Here is a 23493-nt window from a genome sequence, read left to right as displayed (position 1 = left end):
TGCCAGGTACTACGCTAGGCACTTCAGATACAAAGACAAAAAGTGAAACAGTTTTTGCCATCAGGGAACTTATAATCAATGAAGGGAGACAGAACACAAATGATTATTTAGACAATAAATGCAAAATAAATACAAGGTAATAAATAGAAGACAGAGAGGAGGAAATGTATTTATATTACTGGCCTGAGAGCACATGGGTAGAGAAGCTGAGTGAATAGGTATTAAATGTGGGGCATGAAGCCTGCTAGTTTAGAAGCTACCAGAATGGGTATCATGGCTTACCTGTCTGGATTATTAGATCACCTAGCAAGAGATGACAGGAAGAGTACTGACTCTTTGAACCCAAGAAGGCTTGTTAATACTTAGTAACTGTGTGACCCTGGGCAAGCTGCAACTTCTCTGGGCCTCAGTTTCCTCATCTCCAAAATGAAAGGGTTGGCCTCTGAGGTCACTTCCAGCTCTAATATTTTTTCTTCAATCTGTAATAATATATCTAGTTTATAGATTCAGATAAGGGATGTGGGGGCAAATGTTTAGCAAATAACTCTCCGAAAAAATATAGGATGTATTTTGGAAATTAATCTGCATTATTAACATTTTCTCCATCACTTTATTAAGTCTAGAGAGTCAACAAAGCAATGGATCAAGGCCTGATTTGTAGCTTTGCTGATTTCTGAGGTGTAAACACTCCTACTTAAAATTGAATCATCCACTCCAGCCATCCAAGCTAGTTCCAGAGCCACTCTAGAGTCAGGTCTTATGTACAGGCACTGTACTAAGAATTGAGGATACAAAGAAAGACAAAAGTAGACCCTTCTCTCAAGTAGCTTATATTCTGATGGGAAAATAACATGTAAGTAACTTGGTACATACAAGATATATAGAGAGTAAGTGGAAGGCAGTTTGAAAGGAGAATGCAGTTGTAACTTGAGAGACTGGAAAAGGTAGAATCTGAGCTGAGCCTTGAAGGAAGCTAGGGAAATGAAAAAGTGTGGGTGAGGGGTCAGGGCTTTCCAGTCATGGGGGACATTTAGTGCAAAGGCAGAGGGGTGAAGGGTTGCATTTGAGGAATAGTTAGTAGGCTAGCATTGCTGAAACAGAGAATGTATAGTGTAGAAAGACTAAAAAGGCCAGGTTTTGCTTGTTTGCATGTCAGATGGTGGAGTTTATATTTGATTGTGTGTGTGTGTGTGTGTGTGTGTGTGTGTGTGTGTGTGTGTGTGTGAAATATGATAAGAGCAATGCTTTGGAAAAATCATCTTGGCAACTGAGCCAAATTGGATTGGTGTGGAGAAAGATTTGAGGCAGGGAAACCATTTAGAAGACTATTACCATAGTTTAGGAGAAAGGAGACAAGGGCCTTAACAACAATCATAGCTGTGTGAGTAGAGAAAAGGGGACCAAAACATCTGATTCCATTAAGAGAAAAGCAAATTGGTGTGGTACTACTGACCTACCAGAAAGTCCTTGCATTTGGTTCCCTGGTTCCTCACCATCATCATCCCTCCTCATGCCCTGGAAGAAAAGGGTATTTTTCCTTCCACCCGTTTCCTCCTGGGGGAGCAGACAAAGGCTGTTGTTTTTTTATTCTTTCCTTATACTCTGTTCCCTGCAAATACCACACAGAAGTTCTTTAGTTTAGTTAGTCAGTTTGTTTGTTTAGGCTTTTACTACTAGGAATGAGAGCAGGCATTCTTAACCTGAGGTCTGTGAACTTGTTTTGCAAAAAATATTTTGATAATTGTATTTCAAAAGAATTGGTTTCCCTTAAAACTTATATATTTTATTTTACAATATTCAAAAACATGATTCTGAGAGTGGCTCCCTAGGTTTCACCAGCCTGCCCATGGACCAAAGGGTCCATGACACTAATTGGTTAAGAATATCTGCTCTAGTGTAAAACACCTAGAAAGTCAAGTAGGATCTGAGCTCCCTTATGTGGCTGCCCTATTAGCCATTCCAAAAGCCATGTAACTCAAGGGACCAATGGTCACAGCTCATAGACCTCCATTTCTACTAAATTTTCTTGACCAAGTCAGAATAAAATATGTTGTAACAGTGGAAAGAGGACTGGATTTGGAGTACATGGGTTCAAATCTTGACTCTGCCACTAAGGCCTTGTGTGACTTTGGGTAAGTCAACCTCTAAAATACCTTTTATCCCTAAATTTAAGATCCTAGGACAATGTTGTCAAAAAGGAGAATGCAAGGTAAATAATAAATAATGTAGTCATGAAGCAAACTCTTTCAGAGCCCATTTCCCAAAATTGCCATTCCCCAAACATCTCGGGCAAGGGTTCTTTGTGTGTGTGTGTGTGTGTGTGTGTGTGTGTGTGTGTGTGTGTGTGTGTGTGTGTGTGTGTGTGTGTGTGATGGATCCTTCACCAGTCTGGTGAAGCCTATGTAACTCTTCTCAGAATAATGTTTTTCAATACATAAAATCAAATACATAGCAGCACAAAGAAAATCAGTTATATTGCTATTCAGTTATTGAAACAAACAAAAAAAATCAGACCTCAGGTTGAGAACTTATTTCCTAAGAGCTGGAGATTTTGTCTACTCCTCCTCTCATATTTTCCACATAATAGGGTTAGGGAACCAGGGAAAGGGATACAGGCTGTTGAATTCGTGCACTGGTTTGTTAAAGGAGTTGGTGTCTGCCAGCATCTTCACTGCTCTGTCACTTCTCTAGCATTCTTTAGCACTGTACATGAGGCAAAGAGATAGAAAGGGAGCTAGAAACTTGCCAACTGGATGAATATAGAAGGCTAAGGGCCTTGAAGGCAGTGCTTCTCAGCATGAGAACCATGGGGCTTTGTAGAGAATCTAGTGGCTTCTCGCGGAAAATTAGAAAGGGACAAGCTCCTCTGTTCCCATTTCTCTAGGGTGTGGGAATACCTAGCTGAAGGAACAGTCGCTGCTGCTTTTGTTGGGGAGTGCTAATGCTGGAAGGTTTAGGCCAGCAGTTCTCAAACCTTTTGGTCTCAGGACCCCTTCATACTCTTAAAATTAATGAGGATATCTATGTCAAATTATTGCCTTCTCAAGAGAGACAGGGAGAAAGAAAATTTGGAAATCAAAATATAAAAAACTCAAAATATTAAAATTTTTTTTACCTGTAATTGAGAAAAATAAATTAAATGACTAAAAAGGGGAAAAATTAATTAGGATGTCAAAAAGCTTTTGTTTATGTGGGTTTTATATACATATGTGTATATATATTTAATGTTTTAGAAATTAAATATCTTAGCATTATTATGAGAATAGTTTTGATTTCACAGACCTCCTGGAAGAGCTTTGGGACTCCCAGGAGACCTCACTTTGACAATCATCTTTTTAATCCATTTTCTTCTTTTCTCTTTGTCTATTTCTAATTCTGATCTACAACCTACATCTCATTCTTCTGTGGGACACCTCTTTCATAATTCCTTAAACCAGTGCACTGAAAGTATTCCTATTTAAGTAGAATCCATGCAGAGGTACATTGTTATCTCCTGGAATACATACAGGCTTCTAGGAAATGTAGTTCAGAGACTGCTGGATTTCTTTACAGTTAAAATAACAAATAGGAGTAGTATTTATAGAATACTACAGTTTGCAAAAGTCTGAATTCTAATCTTTTATGTGAACATATAAGGGAACTCAGCTTATTTCACCTCCCCTCCTTGGTTCTTATTTAAATTCTTGTTTTCAGATTATCTGGTCCAATCCTGTCTGGTCAACACTAGATTTCTGTTGCTGTTCGGTAGTTTTAGTCCCTGTCTGACTCTTTGTGACCCCATTTGCGATTTTCTTGGTAAAGATATTGGAGTGGTTTGCCATTTCCTTCTCCCGCTCATTTTACAGAGGAGGAAACTGAGGCAGAGCAGGTTAAGTGACCAGGGTCATCCGACTAGTAAGTATCTGAGGTCAGATTTGAACTCAAAGATGAGTCTTTAGGACTTCAGGCCTGGCACTGCACCAGTGAGGTTTCTAGCTGAAGTGAATTTGGTTTGAAAAGTTCTCTGTAGACTTATCTTGTATTATTCCTCTTAATGCACTTTATACTCTAGCCAAGTCAGGCTATTCTCTTTTCCTAGAATATGTCTTGGACGTCCCTGACTCCATGCCTTATTCTCTGGCCATTTCCTGTGGTCCATAAGGTTTTCTCTACTGCTTTTCACTTACAGAACTCCTTAACCATACTTTATTTTTAAAAATTAATTAAATTTGATTTTCAGAGATCAGCCTTTTCTCCCTTCCTCTCCCTTCTACTCTCCATTTAAGAAAGCAAGAAAAACAAAAATGCTTGTTACAAACATGTGTAGTCAAGCAAAACACATTTTCACATTGATTATTTTGACAATCCGAAAGCCCATGCCTCAATCTGCACTTGATTCCATCACCTTTCTGTCAGGAGTTGAGTGAGTTCTTAGAAATTGTGGTTGGTCATTGTTTTGATCAGAATTCCTAAGTTTCCTTCTTCTTTGGAAAAAGTTTTCTTTAAATCAGCCAAGATTCATCTTCTCCCCCTCTCCCACACCTCACCATTGAGAACACAAGAAAAACAACACTCATTACAAACATGTTTGGTAAGTAAATCAAAACAACCTTCCATGTTGTCCATATCCTACATACTGTTTGCTTCATTCTGCATTCTTCTCCAGTTCTCTATCAGAAGGTGGGTAGCATGTTTCATGAAACTTCTGGAATCCTAGCATATTAATATTCCATAACATCACTTCTTCCTCTATTTCCCATTTTAGGAGGACTGCTCAGAGTTTCATTTTTTGTCACTTCAAAAGAAGCTATAAATATTTCTGGACATCCTTAGAACTTGTTTTGTTTAGGACCAATTAACCCCTTGATCTAACCTCCCTGTAATCCCCCACTTCCTTCCTTCTCTTTTTTTCTTTCTATGAATGAAATATATTTCTATATCCAGCTGTGTGTATGTGTGTGTGTGTGTGTGTGTACACGTGCATATGTATATATCTTTTCTTCCTTCTTTTGCTTAGTTCAGATGAGAGGTTCAAGTGTTAGTCTCTCTCCACACCCTCTTGTTCCTTGTTTATACAGATATTGACTTGTGTACTCTGATTTATGTGCAACAATTTCCCCTTATTTTCCTTCCTTTTCCCTCCCTCCTCAGTATATTCTCCTTCCCCTGTCTTTCCATTCTTTCCTTAATATTTTCAAGACACAACAGGATCACTTCCAGGCCTTGCCCTATTGACTCCCTCTGTGAACCCTGATGATGACAGAGATCAGAGAGGACATATGTATCATATTTTTCATGGATAAACAGTTTATCCTTGCTTAGTCTTTTATCACTGTCCATTCATGTTTGCATTTTTATATTTCTCTTTATGCTTGTGTCTGAACTTTGATTTTTCTGAACCTCTTGTCTTTTCATCGGGAATGCTTGGAAATATTCTATTTCATTATAGGCCCATTTTTTCTTTCTAGTATTATATTCAGTTTTGCAAAGGAAGTTATTCTTGGCCTTAAGCCCATATCCTTTGCCTTCTGGAATATCATATTCCAAGCTCTCTATTTCTTTATAGTGGTGGCTGCTAAATCACGTGTGGTCAGGGCTGTGGGCACCTCTGTACTTGAATTCTTTCTTGCTGTCTGCTTGCAGTGTTTTTTCTTTGACCCAGAAATTCTGAGTTTTGGCTGTAATATCCCTGGGAGTTTTCATTTGGGGATTTCTTTAAGGAGATGGTTGGCAGATTCTGTTTCCACTTTGCCCTCTGGTTCTAAGAGATCTGGGTAGTTTTCTTTTAAGATTTCTTGCAACATGATATCTAGGCTCTTTTCAGGGGTATGGCATTCAGAAAGTTTTCTATAAAGAAATAGATAGCTTTTTTCCAGGTCAGTTGCTTTGGCTATGAGATACTTTACATTTTTTCACCCTTTTGACTTTATTTTATTTTTAAAATGTTTTATTTTTTCCAGTGACATACAAAAGTGATTTTTAATATTTGTTTTTTTTAAATTTTGAGTTCTAAATTCTCTCCCTTCCTTTTTCCCTTCCCCCATTATTAAGAAGGCAAGCAATTTGATATAGATTATATATATGCAGTCATGTAAAACCTATTTCCATATATTGTTTTGATTTTGTTATCTCGTAGAATTTTTGATTTCTATTTGGTCCATTTGAATTTTCAGGAAATTTGTTGCTTGGACAAAGTTTTACACCTCTTGGACCAAGCTGTTAATTCTCTTTCCAATTCTTTCTTTCATATCCTTCATTTCTTTTTCAATTTTTCCTTAAGACCTCTCTTTTCAATTGTAAAAACATTTTAAAGACTCTTTTATAACTTGTTTCATTTCTTCTAGGAACTCTGGTTGAGTTTTTGCCCAAGCTTTATTTTTCTTTGAGGCTTTGAATGTAAATGTTTTGGAGTCATTCTATTCTTCTGCTTTTGTGTCTTGAGTATCTTTGACACCACAACAGCTCATTATGTTGGGGTTCTTTTCTTGTTTGCTCACTCTTCAGCCTATTTCTTGACTTCTAGCTTGATGTTAGAGCCAGGTTCTGTCACACTTCTGGAGGGAAGGTCTAGACTGGTTCTGTCATTACTTTCTTGGGTAATTGAGTATTGTATTATTTTAGGATCTCAGGGACAAGTGAGGAACCTGCAAGGTTTCAGTGTTCCCTAAGTGACCTGAACCAAGGCAAAGTATGATTGATTCCTCCCTATCTGAGCTCCCCAGGTTCTTGACCTGGGTTTGGGTCGGCACGAGTAGATTGCCACTGAGTAGACTCTGACCACTTAGCAAGCTGGAAAGCTCTGTCAGTTCAGAGTGGCAGAACTGTAGGCTCCTCTTTGGTCTAGGATTCCTGTCCTGGTTATTCCTCTATAGGATGGGTCAGATGCTAGAAGTGAGATCCTGCTCTGTGCCACACCGTTGCTGATACTGATTTTTGAATTTCCTTTTTTTTCCTCCTCCATACATAGCTTAGTGCTTCCCTACCTGGGAACATCACTCTCCTGGGCCGGTCCCCTTCTTAATCTTTCCTAGGTCTGTGACCAAGACTGGGTAGTGGACAACAAAGCCGTCAGTTGGCATTTTTCCCCTTTATGGTCTGGGTGTACCCCAAATGGGGTATTGAACCTCTCTTTTCCCTGGTGCACAGCCTCTGCCTGGGGGCTGGAGTGCTCTGGGCACTATATGTTCTTGGCCCTACCTTCCCTGTGTTTTCAGACCTCCTTGTCTGTCTCCTGCTGAGCTGGGCTGAAAAAACACCTCATTGTGACTTCTGGATTTCCCCATCAGGATTTTGTCTGCTTCATTTTCTTTTTTTCTGCTTTATTTTCTAGATTTGTTTAGAGGAGTTTGTGGATGGGGGCTGATCACACTGATTTTTTACTACTCTGCCTGCCATCTTGACTCCATCCTCCTTTCCCATACTTCAAAAATCAGATGACATTCCATCTGCTCCATGCAGTCTCTCCTCACCCTGTTGTAATGATCTTCCTGAACAGACCTTACACAGCACTTTATTTTGTACTTCTCTAATGCACTTAGGTGTTATTGTGTTTTATATTTCTATGTCTTTGTATGTATGTCTCTTTGCCCCTTAACTTGACAAGTTTCTTTTCTAACTTTATACTTCTTCCAGCATGCACTATACTAAGTGCTTAATCCATGTTTGTTAAATTAGAAGTTGAAAGTCTCCTAGGTGTTTTTGGACTTCTAAGATCTCAATCTAGCTCTGGATATGGAACGTGAGTTTGAGATAGACCCCACAAGGAATCACAGAGTGAGAAGACCATGGAGCCAGAATTGGAATGAATTTCAAAGGACTCTTGGTCGATCTTATTTTACAGATGAGAAAACTGAGACCCTGACAGATTAAATGACTTGCCCAAGATCACACAGGTAATATGAGAGGTGAGTTTGAAACCAGGTCCTTTGATTTCAGAGTCAATGCTCTCACTTTCCCTTGCCCTTGCCTTTAGGATCCTTGAAAACCCATTCCCATGGCTTCCTGGATGAGAAAGATCCTATCCACTCCTATTCCTATTCATTCTCTAAAGATTTCTTCCCTTGGACTTCAGATTGCCTTACCTCAAGGTTACTTCCTTCAACATTTTGCAGCTAGGTGTTACAGTATATAGAACACTGGGTTTAGAGTCAGGAAGATCTGAGTTCAAATTTGACTTCAGATCCTTACTGCGTGATCTTGGGCAAGTCCCTTAACCTCATTTACCTAAGTTTCCTCGTCTGTAAAATGAAGATAATAATAGTACCTACCTTCCAGGGTTGGTGTGAAGATCTAGTGAGATAATATATATATGAAGCACTTAGCATAGTATGTGGCACAGAGTGAGCACTATGTAAATGTTAGTTATTATTAGCTATTAGCTACAGGCGGCACAGTGGATAGGGTACTGGGCCTGGAGTCAGGACAATTCACCTTCCTGAGTTCAAATCTGGCTTCTGACACTTACTAGCTGTGTGACCCTGGGCAAGTCATTTAACCCTGTTTACCTCAGTTTCCTCATTTGTAAAATGAGCTAGAGAAAGAATAATAAACCATTCCAGTATCTTTGCCAAGAAAACCCCAAATGGGATCATGAAGAATTAGACCTGACTGAAACTACAGAGCAAAAAGTATTAGCTATTCTAGAGATCACAGTGCTTCTGATTCCTGAAGACCTTTCACTTTTTGTCTGAATGGGTTTGTATGAATTAAGTAAAACAAGGCAAACAGTTGGTTTTGCCCGCCCCCCCTTTTTTTTTTCTGGTCAATGGATTTCTTTGCCTTCTGCCCTGAGGACAAATTTAAACTCATTACAGTGTGTCCAAAAACCAGACAAGAGGACAGATTACTTTTGCACATGTTGATATACATTTTACATCGAATGGCAAATACACTCTTGGCTACCGTCTCATTCCCCATGCCTGGCTCATATTGTAATTTGGAACCAGAGATAAGAAGTGGCACAGATACAGATGTTACAATGAAACCTTATTACGTCAACCATTGTAAGGCTGTAAGCGAGATGGCAGAAATGATATAATGACATCTAAGATTGATTGACACCTGAGTTTAAGTAGCAGGGATGGTAATAATATTTCTGTTAACAAGAAGACACACCATTTGCAGTCAAATTTAGTACCCAGTCTGGTAGTACTGGATGAAGACTGTAACAAAATGACTATTGTAGACGTTTGTGCCTTATTTGAGAGATGCCTTAGGGGCTGAGAAGACAGCAGAAAATGGAAAAATGCTAAGTATTTCTGTTCAGTTTCACCAAAAGGGCTGTGATGTGTTTGTAGTTGGGTTGCTTGGATCCCAGCTCTCTAATTGTCATGAGAATGATACTTTATTTTTTCTTATTACCATCCCCTTTTCATTTTTGTTCTCTTTTTACTCACGAAGATGAATTTTATTCCAACACATTTATTATTTTCTTCTGCAGTACTCCTATTTGGAAGCCTTATTATGGAGTGAAGGGGACACTGGATTCTCAAAGATTAAGTTAGCAAGTCAGGGGTTTCCAGTGTGTTTTTCCCCCTCAAACGTCTTTCAACAATAACAAAATGCATTGTGAACCCCTAGGGTAATTTATTATTCTGCTAATGATCTTATTTTATTTTAGATTTGTTTATTATGTGTTTATAATAACTGTGTTATTAACTTTTGCCCCCAAAAGCTCCAAGTTAAAATTTACACTATGTAATTACAAAATATAAAATTATATTCTATCTAAAATTATGAGCACTATAAATATAAACTTATAAAATTCTATTTGTTAAATAATTATGAATATTTTATGTGGAATATTCTGTAAGAATTAAAAGAAGTAATCTATCAAGAGCTTACATGCTTACTATTTTCTGCAAGATTTCATATTAAATTTCTTTTTAAAAATAAATTTGGTTGAATATAAGTAACATTTTTAATGAAATACATTACTGCTTTTTTCTTTCCAACGAAGCTGTTAGATGGCACAGTGGATAGAGTGCTAGACCTGGAATCAAAAAGATGAATTCAACCTTGAATAATAACTAGCTGTGCAGCACAGGGCAAATCACAACCTCTGTCTGCCTCAGTTTCTTCAACTATAAAATGGGGATACTAATAGTACTTCACTCAGGATTTTTGTGAGGATTCAATGGGATATTTGTAAAAGTGGAGCAGTGTCCGGCACATAATAGGTGCTATATAAATGCTTATTGTTTTCCTTTCCTCCCTCTTTTTTTGTGTTCATGGTGTTCAGATGGTACAATGATTCTTTTCTCCTTGATCTTTTTTCCAGATTGGTTGCTTTTCTTATGAAATACTATACATTTTCTTCTATTTTTTTCAGCCTTTTTACCTTGTTTTAACATTTCTTGTCATCTTATGGAGTTCTTATGTCTCAGCTTCTATTTGGTCCATTTGCATTTTCATAAAATGTATTGCTTGGGCAAGGTTTGGAAACTCTGAAATTAATTCTTAAAAGGAATTGATTCCTCTTTCAATCTTTCTTTCATTGCTTTTCTAACGTTCATTTAAAATTTTTAAAACTATTTTTATTTAAAGTTTCGAGTTCTAAAATCTATCCCTCCTTCCCCCCCCTCCTCTTTCCCTTCCCTGAGACAGTAAGCAATCAGATATAGGTTATATATGTGCAATTATATAAAGCATTTCCATATTAATAATTTTGTATAAGAAAACTCGAAAAAAATAAAAGAATACGAGAAGTAGCATGTTTCAGTATATATTCAAACAATATCAGTTCTTTCTCTGGAGGCATATTGAATCATCATTTGTCCTCCAAGATTGTCTTGGATCATTGTATTGCTGAGAGGAACTGAGTCATTCACAGTTCTGCAGTGAACAATATTGGTGTTACCGTGTACAATGTTCTGCTTCTGTTCACTTCACTATGCATCAGTTCATGTAAGTCTTCCCAGCTTTTTCTGAAATCATCCTGCTTGTCATTTCTCATAGCACAATAATATTCTGTTACAATCGTACACCACAGCTTGTTTAGCCACTCCCCAGTTGATGGGCATCCCTTTGATTTCCAATTCTTAGCCACGACAAAAAGAGCTGCTATGAATATTTTTGTACAATAGATCCTTTCCCCTTTTTTGAATGTCTTTGGGATAGAGACCTGACAGTGGTACTGCTGGATCAAAGGGTATGCGCAGTTTTACAGCATACCTATGGGCATATCTTTGGGCATATCTAGCATTCATTTTTAAAGAAAAATTTTGAGTGCCAAATTTTCTCCCTCTCTCCTACCCCCTCCCTCCCTCCTTGAGAAGACAAGCAATATGATGTCAGTTATAGATGTGAAGTCGTACAAAACATAAGGTCTCATTTCTTTTCCCATGCTTTCCTCTAGTACTCTCATTTAATTTAAAAAAATCAAACTCTTTAACGTCATCTCTTTCAAGAATTCTAACTGAATTTGTGCTCAAGCTATGTTTTTCTTTGAGACTTTGTTTATAAATATTTTAGAGTCATTCTCTTCTTCTGAACTTGAGTCTTGAGCATCTCTATCACCAGAATAGCTTTCATGATGAGATTCTTTTTTTATTTGCTTCAACCTACTTTCGGACTTCAGAGGCGATTTTAAGGGTAGGTGGGCATGGCATACTTTCGGAAGGAAGGTCTGGATTGGTCCTGCTGCTTTCTTGGGGTATTGAATACTGTATTGTTCCAGGATATAAGGGACAGCTCCTACTGGGACCTGCAAGCTTCCCAAGTGATCTGCTCCAGGGCATAGCCTGATCGATGCCCTCCTGCTCTGAGCCCTACAAGCTCCTGACTTGGGTCTGAGCAATAGTACTATGCTCTTGGATTCAGCCCCTATCAGTAAGCTGGAAGTTCTGTTGGATCAGAGTTACAGAACTGCAGGCTTCTCTTTGGTTTGGGATTCCTGCCTTGTTTATTTCTCTGCAGTCTTCAGACTGAGTCAGAAGCTAGAACTGAGACCCTGCTTTGCTCTCACGGTCAGAATCACATAGCTGCTGCTTGCTTTTGAATTTACTCCTTCTCAGTACTCTGTCTGAGGCTTTTTGCAGGCCTCTGCCAGAATAGAATACCACCCCCAAGCATATATCTTCTCCTTAATCTACCATAGTATGGGTCTAGGGGTATACGGTATGGATCTGGGACCTCCTCTTTCCCAAGTGCACATCCTCTTTGTAACTGTCTGAGTTTTCCGCACATGGTCATATCCAGTTCCCAGTGCCCACAGATCTCTTTGTATGTCTCTACACTGGCCTGGTCTGGAGAAATGATTCATTGTGACTTTCTTTTAAACTTAGTAATTCAATTTGGTGTGTTTTCTAGATTTATTTGGAGGAGTTTTGGTGTAGAGCTCACTGTACTGCTTCTTCCTACTCTATTATATTGGCTCTGTGATTTGCTAAATAAATGTTTGTTAACTGTGGGATCTTGATAAGACTTACTAGACTCCATATGTATTTCATATTTCTAGAAAGAGCCCCTTACATGTCATTTTTTTTTTACCTTTCATATTAGCTTACAGCTTGTAGTAGTTTTTGTTTTACTAAAAAATAGCTTGATCTAAGAAATCAGTAAAGTGGAGGGAATGCCAGGTATAGGGGAACTTAGAGAGTGAGAACTAAAGGTAAAAAACTGAAAAGTGCCCCATCCTCCAGGGGAATAAAAATAGCACTAAAAAACTCCACTGTAAGCCTGTCCTCCCATGCTAAGGTCTCCAGAGGCCAGAATTTACAGTCAAATCTTACTCTGTGACTGATGGACCCGAGACAGGGCAGGAGATTAATATAGGAAATCTGATAATGGCAAAAATTTTCAGAGAATAAGTCAAATCTATCACCATGTCCATGGTCTTGGTACCATTTTCCTCTTTGGGACAAGATGATGAGGTCATTACAACAGTATTCTTGAGGTAAAAGATAAGCCTCTGTGTAGTAGGTGCTAAAGGGGTGTGTCCTGAAACCAGGGCTATCTAGATGCAAACTGGTCATCAGCAGGTATAGAGGGAGATCTGCTTCCCAGTGGCGTCAAGCTCCAATTGGAGTCAGGAAGATGTGAGTTCCGATCTGGCCTCAGACACTTATTAACTGTGAGACCTTAGACGAGCTGGAGAAAGAAATGACAAATCACTTCGGTATCTTTGCCAAGAAAATCCCAAAAGGAGTCACAAATAGTTAGAGACAACTGAAACAAGAAGAGGCCATTAATCTTTACATGAGGATCCCTGTAGCTTCATATTGATTTAGTTTTAAAATACAATGTTGTCTATGTTTTATTGTACTTTTATTTATCTTGTTAACGATTTCCCAAGTACTTTTTAATTTTTTAAAATTCTAGTTGTGGGCTGAATGTGTCCATTAGGTCATGTGCATTTAGTGGACCCTGTGTTCAACACCTCTGTTTCATTATTCTATAAATCAATCTTCTCCTTCAACCCCCCTACAAGGTAGTATGACTTCCCAGAAAACCACTCTCCACTCCTAGTCTAGTTGGACTCTGAACATTCTCAGGGAATGTATTCCTACCCTATTCCCATGGAAATTTGTTTCACCATCAATTGTTCTAATAGTCAAGAAGTTCATTCACCCAACATTCATTCAACAAATATATATTAAATACCTACTGTGTTCCATGCATGGTGTTAAGGTCTAGGAGAAATATGCAATTTATCTATAGGTTATAAACTATAAACTCAGTGAGCTTATAGACATTTGGTTTTATAATCCAACAGAAGGAATACAAAACACATAACTGTAATACAATACTGTAATACAAAATAATATATGGGATCTAGAGCTGAAAGTGACCTCATGGACCATCAAGTTCAACTCTCCATTTTACTTATAAGGGAATTGAGGTCCCGAAGGATCACCAACTTACCCAGATTTCAGGGGTAGTATCATATGTAGGATTTAAACCAAAGCTTCTGACTAGAGGACCAGTACTCTTTTCACTGAAACACTGCATGAGAGACAGCATGATATAGTAGATAGAGAAATGCCCTCAGATCCAGGAATACCTGAGTTCAAGTCATAGTTTTGACACACACTGTCTGTGGGATCCTGGGCAAGTTCTTGATGTCTCTGTGCTTTGGACAACTATCTAACCCTAAAGTTACAGAGACCGTACTGACCTGCGACATAGGAGATAGTTTTCTCATTTCTTATTCACTAAATCAATGAAACCACAGGTGTAGTTCTTATTCCTAACAGGTGAGGCAAAAAAAGTACAAACAAAATGTGATGGATGTTCAAAGAGGCCGAAGGTTTTTACTTCTTCAGAGAAAGCTTCATGGTGGCCCAAAAAGACAAGTTTGGGGGACCCCTTCACAGGACTTCACAGTCCTTAATGGGTAGTACTTTGAAGAATGGACTAGATTTCAGGAGGTGAGGGCTAGGGTGTGGTGGAGGGATCTAGAAATTGGCAGTGGTATGAACAAAGACACAGAGGCAAGATCCGGGAAGCAGAGCTATGGTGCCCGGGGCTTTGTAGTACAGGACGCTATTAAATTTTTACTAAATTTGTCTGCAGAGGCATCAATACTGGCAAAGCAGCCTGTGTGTTGCAGAAGGCCCACCAAAGAAGAAACCCTTCTCTGCTGGTGGGCTATTGAATTTACACTTAACAGAAGGCAAGAGGGCTGTCTCTGAAATATTCCCTAGAGTGGTCTACGATGTAAACCTACACCACCAGTCCTATGGGCTTCAGGCTCCTGGTTCCTAATTAGCAAAGCAGAGGGGGAAGAAAGATCCCATTTGTCTCATTTGAAATGATTTGTTGTTTATTTTGGCTGGATTGATTACAAAGTGTTCATTTGAAAAGCCTTACCTCCTTTCACTACCATTTCCTCAATTTGAGTCTCTCTCCTCACCTGCCCTTAACATTCCAGAAATAAGAAACAAAGGTTCAGTTTTTGGCACATCTGGCCTTGCTTCAGTAGTGACATTTATACTTTTTTTCTACAGAAGACATTTTATTCATGTTTGTTTTATGTGAAAGCATTTCATAAATAATTTCTTGTTATTCCCTTTTCAGATGAGCCATTGTGGTGAAGTCTAGTCTCTTGAGAACATCATCTTTTCTCTCTGGGCTTTATTCAGTCACTAGAACTCTGACCCTCAAGTCAGAGAATTTGGGTTCAAACCCCAGCCTCAGTCTCCCCATTTGTAAAATGAGAGAATTTGGACTAGCTGGCCTTTGACGTCTCTTCTTGCCCAAAGTCTATGCTCTCATGGTGTTATAGATGAGAAGATATACCTAGATTTATTATCTCTCTTTGTAAAGTCAAGAAAACCAAAGATGAGAAGGTTGTTATGTAACCCTAAATTGGAGACCCAAAAAGGAACATGCAATTTTAATGAGAAAAAAAAAAGGAAAATGCTCACATACAAAAAACTTTCACCCTATCTCTAGAATGGAAAAAAAAATTTAGACCATTATCTCTAAAATATCAAGAAAATGTTTTGAATTGTTTTTGAAAGATGGTGTACATTCTGCTTCTACTCAGTTTAGTCCTGGGGCTAGATATGAAAACAGGTGTTCTGGCCCATGTCCTGCTCTGCTCAGCTCTTATTTATCTATCCTAAATCAATCAATAAATGAGCATTTATTAAGCACCTACTTAGGGCCAGGCATTGTGCTAGGAGCTGAAAAATGAAACAGTCCCTGCTTTCAAAGATGTACAATCTATTGGCAGGGACATGTCATAACATACATGTCAACATACATATGTTATATGTATGTATGTGTAGGGGCATATAGGATAAATATAGAATAAAAACAAACTTGTTAATAAAGGCAATTAGAGAGGACCCAGATAAGGGAGACTGGGAAAAACTGTGGAGAAGGAAGGTGGCAATTGAGATGTATCTTGAACACTTCGAGGGATTTTATGAGGGATTCTATTACCCTGGACACTTTTAGGGATGATCTGAGAGCTCTTCCTTACAGTTAAATCTTGGCTGACCACAGGGATAGAAAATAGGAGGCATATATTGGTATGCTGAGGATAGAGTCTACCAGAAACAAGGCCCCTCTGGGGCTTGGGCCTGTACTATACTAATAACAGCCAGCAATTAGGCAGCTTTTTGAGGTTTGCGGAACACTTTATTTTATGCCCTTTGATCCTTGCAACAACCCTATGAGATACGTTCCATTATTAGTCTCCATTTTATAGATATGGAAACTAAATCTGAAAGAGATTAAGTGAATCAACCTAGAATCAGACCAGTATTAAATAGCTGGGGCAGGATTTGAACTCAGGTCTTCTCAACTACAAGTCCAGAATGCTATCTACTGGACCACCTAGATACCTCTTCCTGATTCAAATGTGCTAAGTGCTGGTGGCTGTTAGGAAGAGGTTACAAAATGATGCTGTCCTGCATTAGGTTGTTTTTTTTTTTAATGGAGCATCATGAATTTGGACATCATCATGGCACAGGTACCGTGTTAATCTTGCTTTTCTCTTCCTTCCTTCCTTCCTTCCTTTCTTCCTTCCTTCCTTCCTTCCTTCCTTTCTTCCTTCCTTCCTTCCTTCCTTCCTTCCTTCCTTCCTTCCTCCCTCTCTTCCTTCCTTCTTTCCTTCCTCCCTCTCTTCCTTCCTTCCTTCCTTTCTCTCTTTCTTGCTCTCCCTCTCTCTCTCTCTCTGTCTCTGTCTCTCTGTCTGTCTGTCTGTCTCTCTCTCTTTAATTTCTCCAATGCAAGCACCTTGCAGCAGGTCTCTAGTAAGCCCGGATAGAGCTCTGGTAGAATGTAGGTTTCTTCAAACAAGAGATTATGATCCACTGATCAGTCCATCAGTCAACACACGCTTATTAAGCTCCTATGCCAGGTACTGTGCTAAGCCCTGGGGATTCAAAGAAAGGCAAAAACCAGTCCCCACTCTCAAAGGGCTCACAGTCTACCAGTAAATCTTGAAGCTATACTTGGGGGACTTTCAAGCCAGCTCACATCTGGAAAAGTGTGATAGCTACATTATAGTTTTCAACACTGATTGTGGTGATGAGTCCAGAGACATTCTGCAGCAGCCAGCCTGATCTTTCGCCTTTCTCTCAGACCATGCACAAATATTTAGTTTCAATTCTCAAGCTGCATTAAGTTGGCTTTTGGCTTGTTTGACAGGAGAATTTTGGGCCAGGTGCTGAAAGTCGTTTAAGAAAGAAAAGTGCCTCACTCACTGTGTACAGATTCACTAGCAATCAACATGGATATTCTGCTATATATCTTCCACAGGCTACTACGGAAAGAAAAAAAAAATCGTTCACCTGTGATTGACTGGATAGCCCAAGGAGCACATCTGGCTTCCCTGGGAGAGTCTGGATTCTTTCATGGACACTCCATTTGACCCCAAATAAATGAAAACAAGATTTAAAAATCTTATTCCTGCTTACTCCTTTCCACAGGGGACTTAGAAAACTAGACAATTTGTACCAAATTAAAAAAAAGTTCTCCTGAATTTTCATCTGGAAAACCAACCAAAAACAAACAAAAATGTCTCAACTGGCAGTTTACATCCACCTCCACCTGTTTAAAAATAAACCTTCCAAAGGCACCATTTGTCCTTGTGTTTGCTGTGAAATAAGAGGAGGGTGAAAAGATAGGTAAGTGAATTTATTAGAAAATTTAGAAGTATAATAGGCAATAAAATCTCATATTTAATTGAGTAGTCTTGAATTTCAGTACATCTCAGACATAATGAAATATAATTAATGTGCAGCATTTTAGGATATATTTGGGTCTCGTGATCATTGTCAGGTACTATATTTGGAGTTTGGTGGTGAGACAGCTTGGTGTGCTGGATAGTGTGATAGACTTGGAGGCATGAGGGACTGGTCTCAAATCTTGCCTCTGATATTTATTATCTGGGTAGCTATGGCTAAGTTGCTTGACCTCTCAGAGTCTCAGTTTCCTTTTCTGTAAAACTGGTTGGATTAGACTTGCTTGAAGGTCCTTTCCAGCTCCAAATTTATGATCGTATCGATTCTATTAGAGTGTCAAGTATTCCTTCCTTTCCTTGTCATGACATGGAGGTGACTCGGTTTGCCAAAGTTGCTCTACCAAGATGAAAAGACATTGAGTGCAAGCTGTGTGTGTGTGTATGTGTGTGTGCGTGTGTGTGTGTGTACATATGCATGTGTATGTATATATTACTTGCTGACTAAGTTTAGAAAGACTCATCACCAAAAGATTGATCAATAAATGGTAAATTTGGTCAAATTGGTCAATAATTTTTTTTTTGCCAGTGGTAACCCATGAATATTCTCCATCAAGGAATGAAGGGATTGCCTCTATTGATGAAAACAGGTAGTTTTATATGTTGATTCTAATATATAGGATAACAGATTTAGATCTAGAAGAGAACTTAGAGGTCATCTTGTCCAATACTCCCCTTTCACATATGAGGAAAATTCTATTAAACGATTTTCCAAAGTTCACATAAGTAGCAAGTAGAAGAGTTGAGATTTGAATCCAAGACTTTTGGTTCCCAAACCAATATTCTTTCTACTGCCAATAGTCTCCTGTTTTGTTACAGAGCTCTGACTGTGCAAACACAAAATATACCAAGTTTCATTACAAGTGTATTGAGCTTCCGGTAGGCAGGAAAATAACAAGGCCCTGATTTTGAAGACTTTAAGGCACTTTAACCCTTTGTTTAATGATTTCTTGGAAATTTATAATCCTTTAGAAATTTAAGAACTCTTCAATCAATCAAATGTCATTTATTAAGTGCCTATTTTGTGCCACATACTGTATTAGGCCCTGGGTATATAAATACAAAAGTGGGGACAATCCTTCAAGGGTGCTTCCACTCTACATATAACATGGTCACAGATAACTAACTCCGGGATGTATTCAAAAAATATATATGATAGGTACAGGAGCCCTGGGAGGGACAGTACTCCCAAGATACTTTATCTTAAAGGCGATGGAAAACCATTAAAGCTTGCTTCTTGAGTAGAGGAGTCATTTGGCTAAACTTGTACTTTAAGAATATCAGTTTGGTGGTTGTGTTGATGATGGACTCTAAGAAGAAGAGACTGGCTAGAAGGAGAACAATTAGTAGGCTATTACAATTGTTCGGGCAAGAGGTGATCATGCCCTGTGCTAGGGCAGTTGTTACAATGTGAATAGAGACAAGGGGGTAGATGTAAAAGATGTAGGTAGAGTCAATAAAAGGAGTAAACAAGTCTTGGCAACTTATTAGATATCTAAGGTAAGTGAGGAGGGAGTTGAAGATGACTCTTAGGTTGCAGACTTGGATGAATAGAAGATTGGTGGTATTCTCAACAGAAATATAGATGTTAGGAGGAGGGAGGATTTATGGAGAAAGATAATGAACTCAATTTTGTAAGTGTTGGAGATGTCTATAGAACATCCAAGTAGAGAGGTCCAACAGATGGCTGGAGGTTCAGACTTGGAGGTTGGGAAAGAGATGAGGGCTGGGTATATGAATCTGGAAGTCAACTGAAGAGAGGTGATAATTGAATCTAGATATGAGTTCACTGAAGAGAGTATTAGAGTGAAAAGAGAAGGAAGTGAGGGAGAAAGTCATGACATACACTCTCATATAGAGAGTGAGAAATGGACGAACATCTTGTAGCTGAGACCAAGGAAAGTCAGCACAATAGATAAGAAAAGACTCCTAAGAGATGTGTCAAGAAAATCTAGGGGAGGAAATATATCCAGCAGAAAGGAAAATGCAATGGAAATGCTTTCCCCTCCCCCCATGGGCCATCATGCTTAGCCTGTACATTTATGCATGTTTATGGTGATTCATCAGATGCCAAATTACAAGGGGTTGAGAAGTGAGTGATAGATAGGTGAAAAACACATTTTTACCTACTTTGAAAGTGCTGGGTTTCTATTATTTGGGGTAAAAGGTGGCAAAAAAAAAAAAAAAAAAGAAATTCTAACCCCTCCCCAAAATGAATTACTTTAAGAAGAAGTAATGAAAAGCTAAGTAAAACAAGATTCCAACCTACTCTGTCATTAGTTCTCTGAGTAGAAATAAAAAGTGATTGAAGTCACTTTCTTCCTTTGTACTTCAAAACCACTAAAAGTATTTTACAAAGTAAATATGCCTTCTGAACTTCACCTTTAAAAGCCTGGAGAATTGTGGCTTTTTAGCCAAGTGTGAAATGTAAATGAAAATTGTATTTAATTTGAATCCAGACTAAAGTAATAGGATCAGGTGTAATTTTGCTCTTCCCATTTCCATTTCCATTTTTGGGAAATGAATCAGGAAAGGCAGCTGTTATGCCCACCTCTTTATCCAAACAAATAAAACTTCCCTAAAATGATGACAGAAGGACAGTAATAACTCTCAAGTTTCTTCCCCAACCCACTGAGAAAGGACTCCCAGTTCTAAGCAAAAGATTTCCTCTGTAGACACAAAGATGAAAACTCAAGGTAGTCTTAATGATGAAGAGAATTTCTCCCATTGGAATTGTCTTGTTATCATATTCATACCAAAGTACCTAGAGGGAGAAAGAGCATTAGCTCTTCCAAGCAGGTTACTTTCTCATTCTCTACCTTAAAACAGGTCTCTTTTAAATTCCCTTGTTAGATTCCTCCAAAAAGTGCTAGACCATGCATGCATCTTGGCCAAACTCACCTCTGAAGCTTTGTGTAGCTGGGCAATGGGTGCTGCATTAAATTTCTTTGTGCTGAAGTCTGGAATAACTTGGGGTGACAGCAGGCTTCAGTTCATAAGAATGACTTATACATGCTTCCACCATATGTTATGGGTTTTTTATTTAGAGCTAGAAGGATTATTTAGTCTCAGCTCTTCAATTTACAGAAGAGGAAACTGAGACTTTGAAATGTTTTGTCCTAGGTTACACAAGTAGTAAATAGTGGATCCTGTCAGTTTCTCCCTTCAGCTACCTTGGTATGAATAAGATAGTCAGGCAATTGTAAGGGGAGAAACTTTTTTGGACCTTCTAAGTACATAAATGTAAATTAAATGCATACATCTGATTATACTGAAGATCAGGAAGTAGAAGAAGCTCCCTGAAAATGAAACCATGTTGGACATTGTCCTGCCTTTGCAACTCTTCATACCATGTAGACTAGCAGCAACACCTGGAATTTCTTTATCACGTTAATTGATGCTAGTCTACTGTGAAAGTTTGGTTGAGAATGAAAAGCTCTAGGCAAGTCTTTTTCCAGGTAGGAGCCAATGTAGGAGTGTGTGTGTGTGAGTGGTGGTGAGATACTGAACTTGAGGCTTTTGGCTTACCTACCAGTTGATGGTTGATTTGGCAAGTGAAAATCTTTGACTGGCATTAGCAAGTAGGGTTAGTATTAGCAAAAAGAAGGTTAGGTTAGGGCTGAGGTAAAGTACAGGCTGGAAGTCCAGATGTTAACTTGCTCTGATTCATTTCTACTATTTTGACTAAAGACTATAAGTATGTCTTTTTAAGTCCATTCACAGAAACATAGAGATGTAAAGAGACAAAAGGAGGAACAAGTAGGATGGGGGTGGAGCCATGATTTAACTGGTGGAAATAGCAAAGCATTTCATAGATAGTAAAGAAGAATATCAATACCATCCATAAAGGGGGAGAGTCCAAGGAGGGTCCAAGGGAAGTGGTAACCTGGTATTCTGAGAGTCACAGGGAGTGTGTTCATTATAAAAAAGCATCTCATGATGCTGGATGGTATGCTTGACAAGGTTGAGCATTTGAAAGAAAGCCTCACGCCTAGGGCTTTGATTATGGAATAGGACCAGCCCTGGTCACTGTACCCACATAGTGTACATTCACTATTATATAATTTATTAATCATGGAGTAATTTGGCATGTAGACCTGAAAATTAGCTTCACAGAACTCTCTTCACCCCCCCCCCATGTGTTTCAATAACTGTGTTTTCATCTCATTTCCTTTACTATTGTGTAGGTTTCAATAAAAGGTCTCCCATTTGTTCACTGTTTGTGGCAATTTGAATCATTGCCTAGGGGACGTTCTTCATCTGTTCAAATCAGGCTGAAATTGAATCAAGCTGTTCATTTCTAAAAATCAGCAGCTTCCATTTAGTGTTAGGGAACAGCTTCTGAGCCACCGAAGAGTTAATTGTGTTCTCCAGCTACGGGTCTGGGGTGGATCATCAGTACAGTGAGCATATTTTCTAACCCCCAAATGGGATGACTTTTATTTTCAATTTTTTTTTTCAAATTCATCTTGAAATTAGAACTGTCCCAGAAATGAGGGATTTGTGATCATTAGAGAATATGAATGGGGGATATGATCTAATAAGAACATCTTCTGTTCCTGATCATATAACCACAACCTTCTGGCCATTGACTGAACAGTTTGCATAGAGAGGAGGGAAGAAAGGAGTGGGGTAGGGAGTGAATTTCAGGGGGCTAACCTTGTTTCCCCCATGCCAGAGTTAGGACAATCTCACATTTCACTGGCTGTCCTCCATGCCTGAGATGCTCTCCTTTCTCATCTCCCACTCCTGGCTTCTCTGAATTGCTTGACTTTAAGTCTCAGTTAAAATCTCACTTTGTGCAAGAAACCTTTCCCACTCCATGTTAACGCTAGTGCTTTCTCTCTGAGACTATCTCCACTTTGCCCTGGATGTAGCTTGTACAGTATATTGTTTACATATTTTCTCTACCATTAGATTGTGAACTCTTTGAAGAAAGCGATTAATTGTGCTTTTCTTTGTATCCTTGGCAGTTAGCACAGTACCTGACACATAATAAGGTTTAATAAATCCTTATTGACTTGGTAGGAACCAAGCTTGGCCCCTAAAAAAGATATATGAGAAGAAATCTCCTTCTACTTGCTTCATTGTAGAGGTGGGGGAACCATCGGTGTAGAACACCAAAAATAACTTTTTAAAAAAAATTTTAGTTTTGTTGAAATTTTTTTCTCTTTTTAAACTTTTTTGGTAATAAAATCTGCTTGGCTCTCTAAGTCATCAGCTAAAATCTAGACAGAGGATGGGGGTGGGAATAAGTAGGAAACGTGATATGAAATCCTCAAATATAAAAAGATTATTATAAAAATGTCATTAGCACCCTGTGTTTCATTGTCCTGGTAATTTCAACTCTCTCCTAAATTTCTGCTCTTGAAAATGGTAGCTAGAGTCTTGCTTAGGAAGACCTGAATAGTCTTCTTGAATTATTAGTTGTGAGTCTACTGGACCATTTTGTTCTCTTGTTATCTGTAGTGTCTACTTTTAAATTATATCCTCTTTTAAATTATATCATCCTCTGGTTCATATTCAACGTAAGTTATTGCCCCTCTCTTTACCTTCTACAATTCAAGTCTTAAAGAGTTGCATAGATTAACGAAATGTTAAGTGACTTGCCCAGGGTCACACAACCAATAGGTGTCAGAGGTGAGACTTGAATCTAGGTCTTAATCTCTGAGACCAGCTCTTTAACCATTATGTCATCGATTATCTCTTCAGATAATTCTCTAAGAAACAAATTTCTTGATGGCACTTTACTCTTAAGGCTCAAATTTATCTTCTCCATGCATATTCTAATATGTGTACATAAGTTGAGCTTTCATTCT

Source organism: Notamacropus eugenii, chromosome 5 (genome assembly GCF_028372415.1).
Source record: "Notamacropus eugenii isolate mMacEug1 chromosome 5, mMacEug1.pri_v2, whole genome shotgun sequence".
Lineage (NCBI taxonomy): Eukaryota > Metazoa > Chordata > Mammalia > Diprotodontia > Macropodidae > Notamacropus > Notamacropus eugenii.
Note: the sequence above shows the minus strand (reverse complement) of the source record.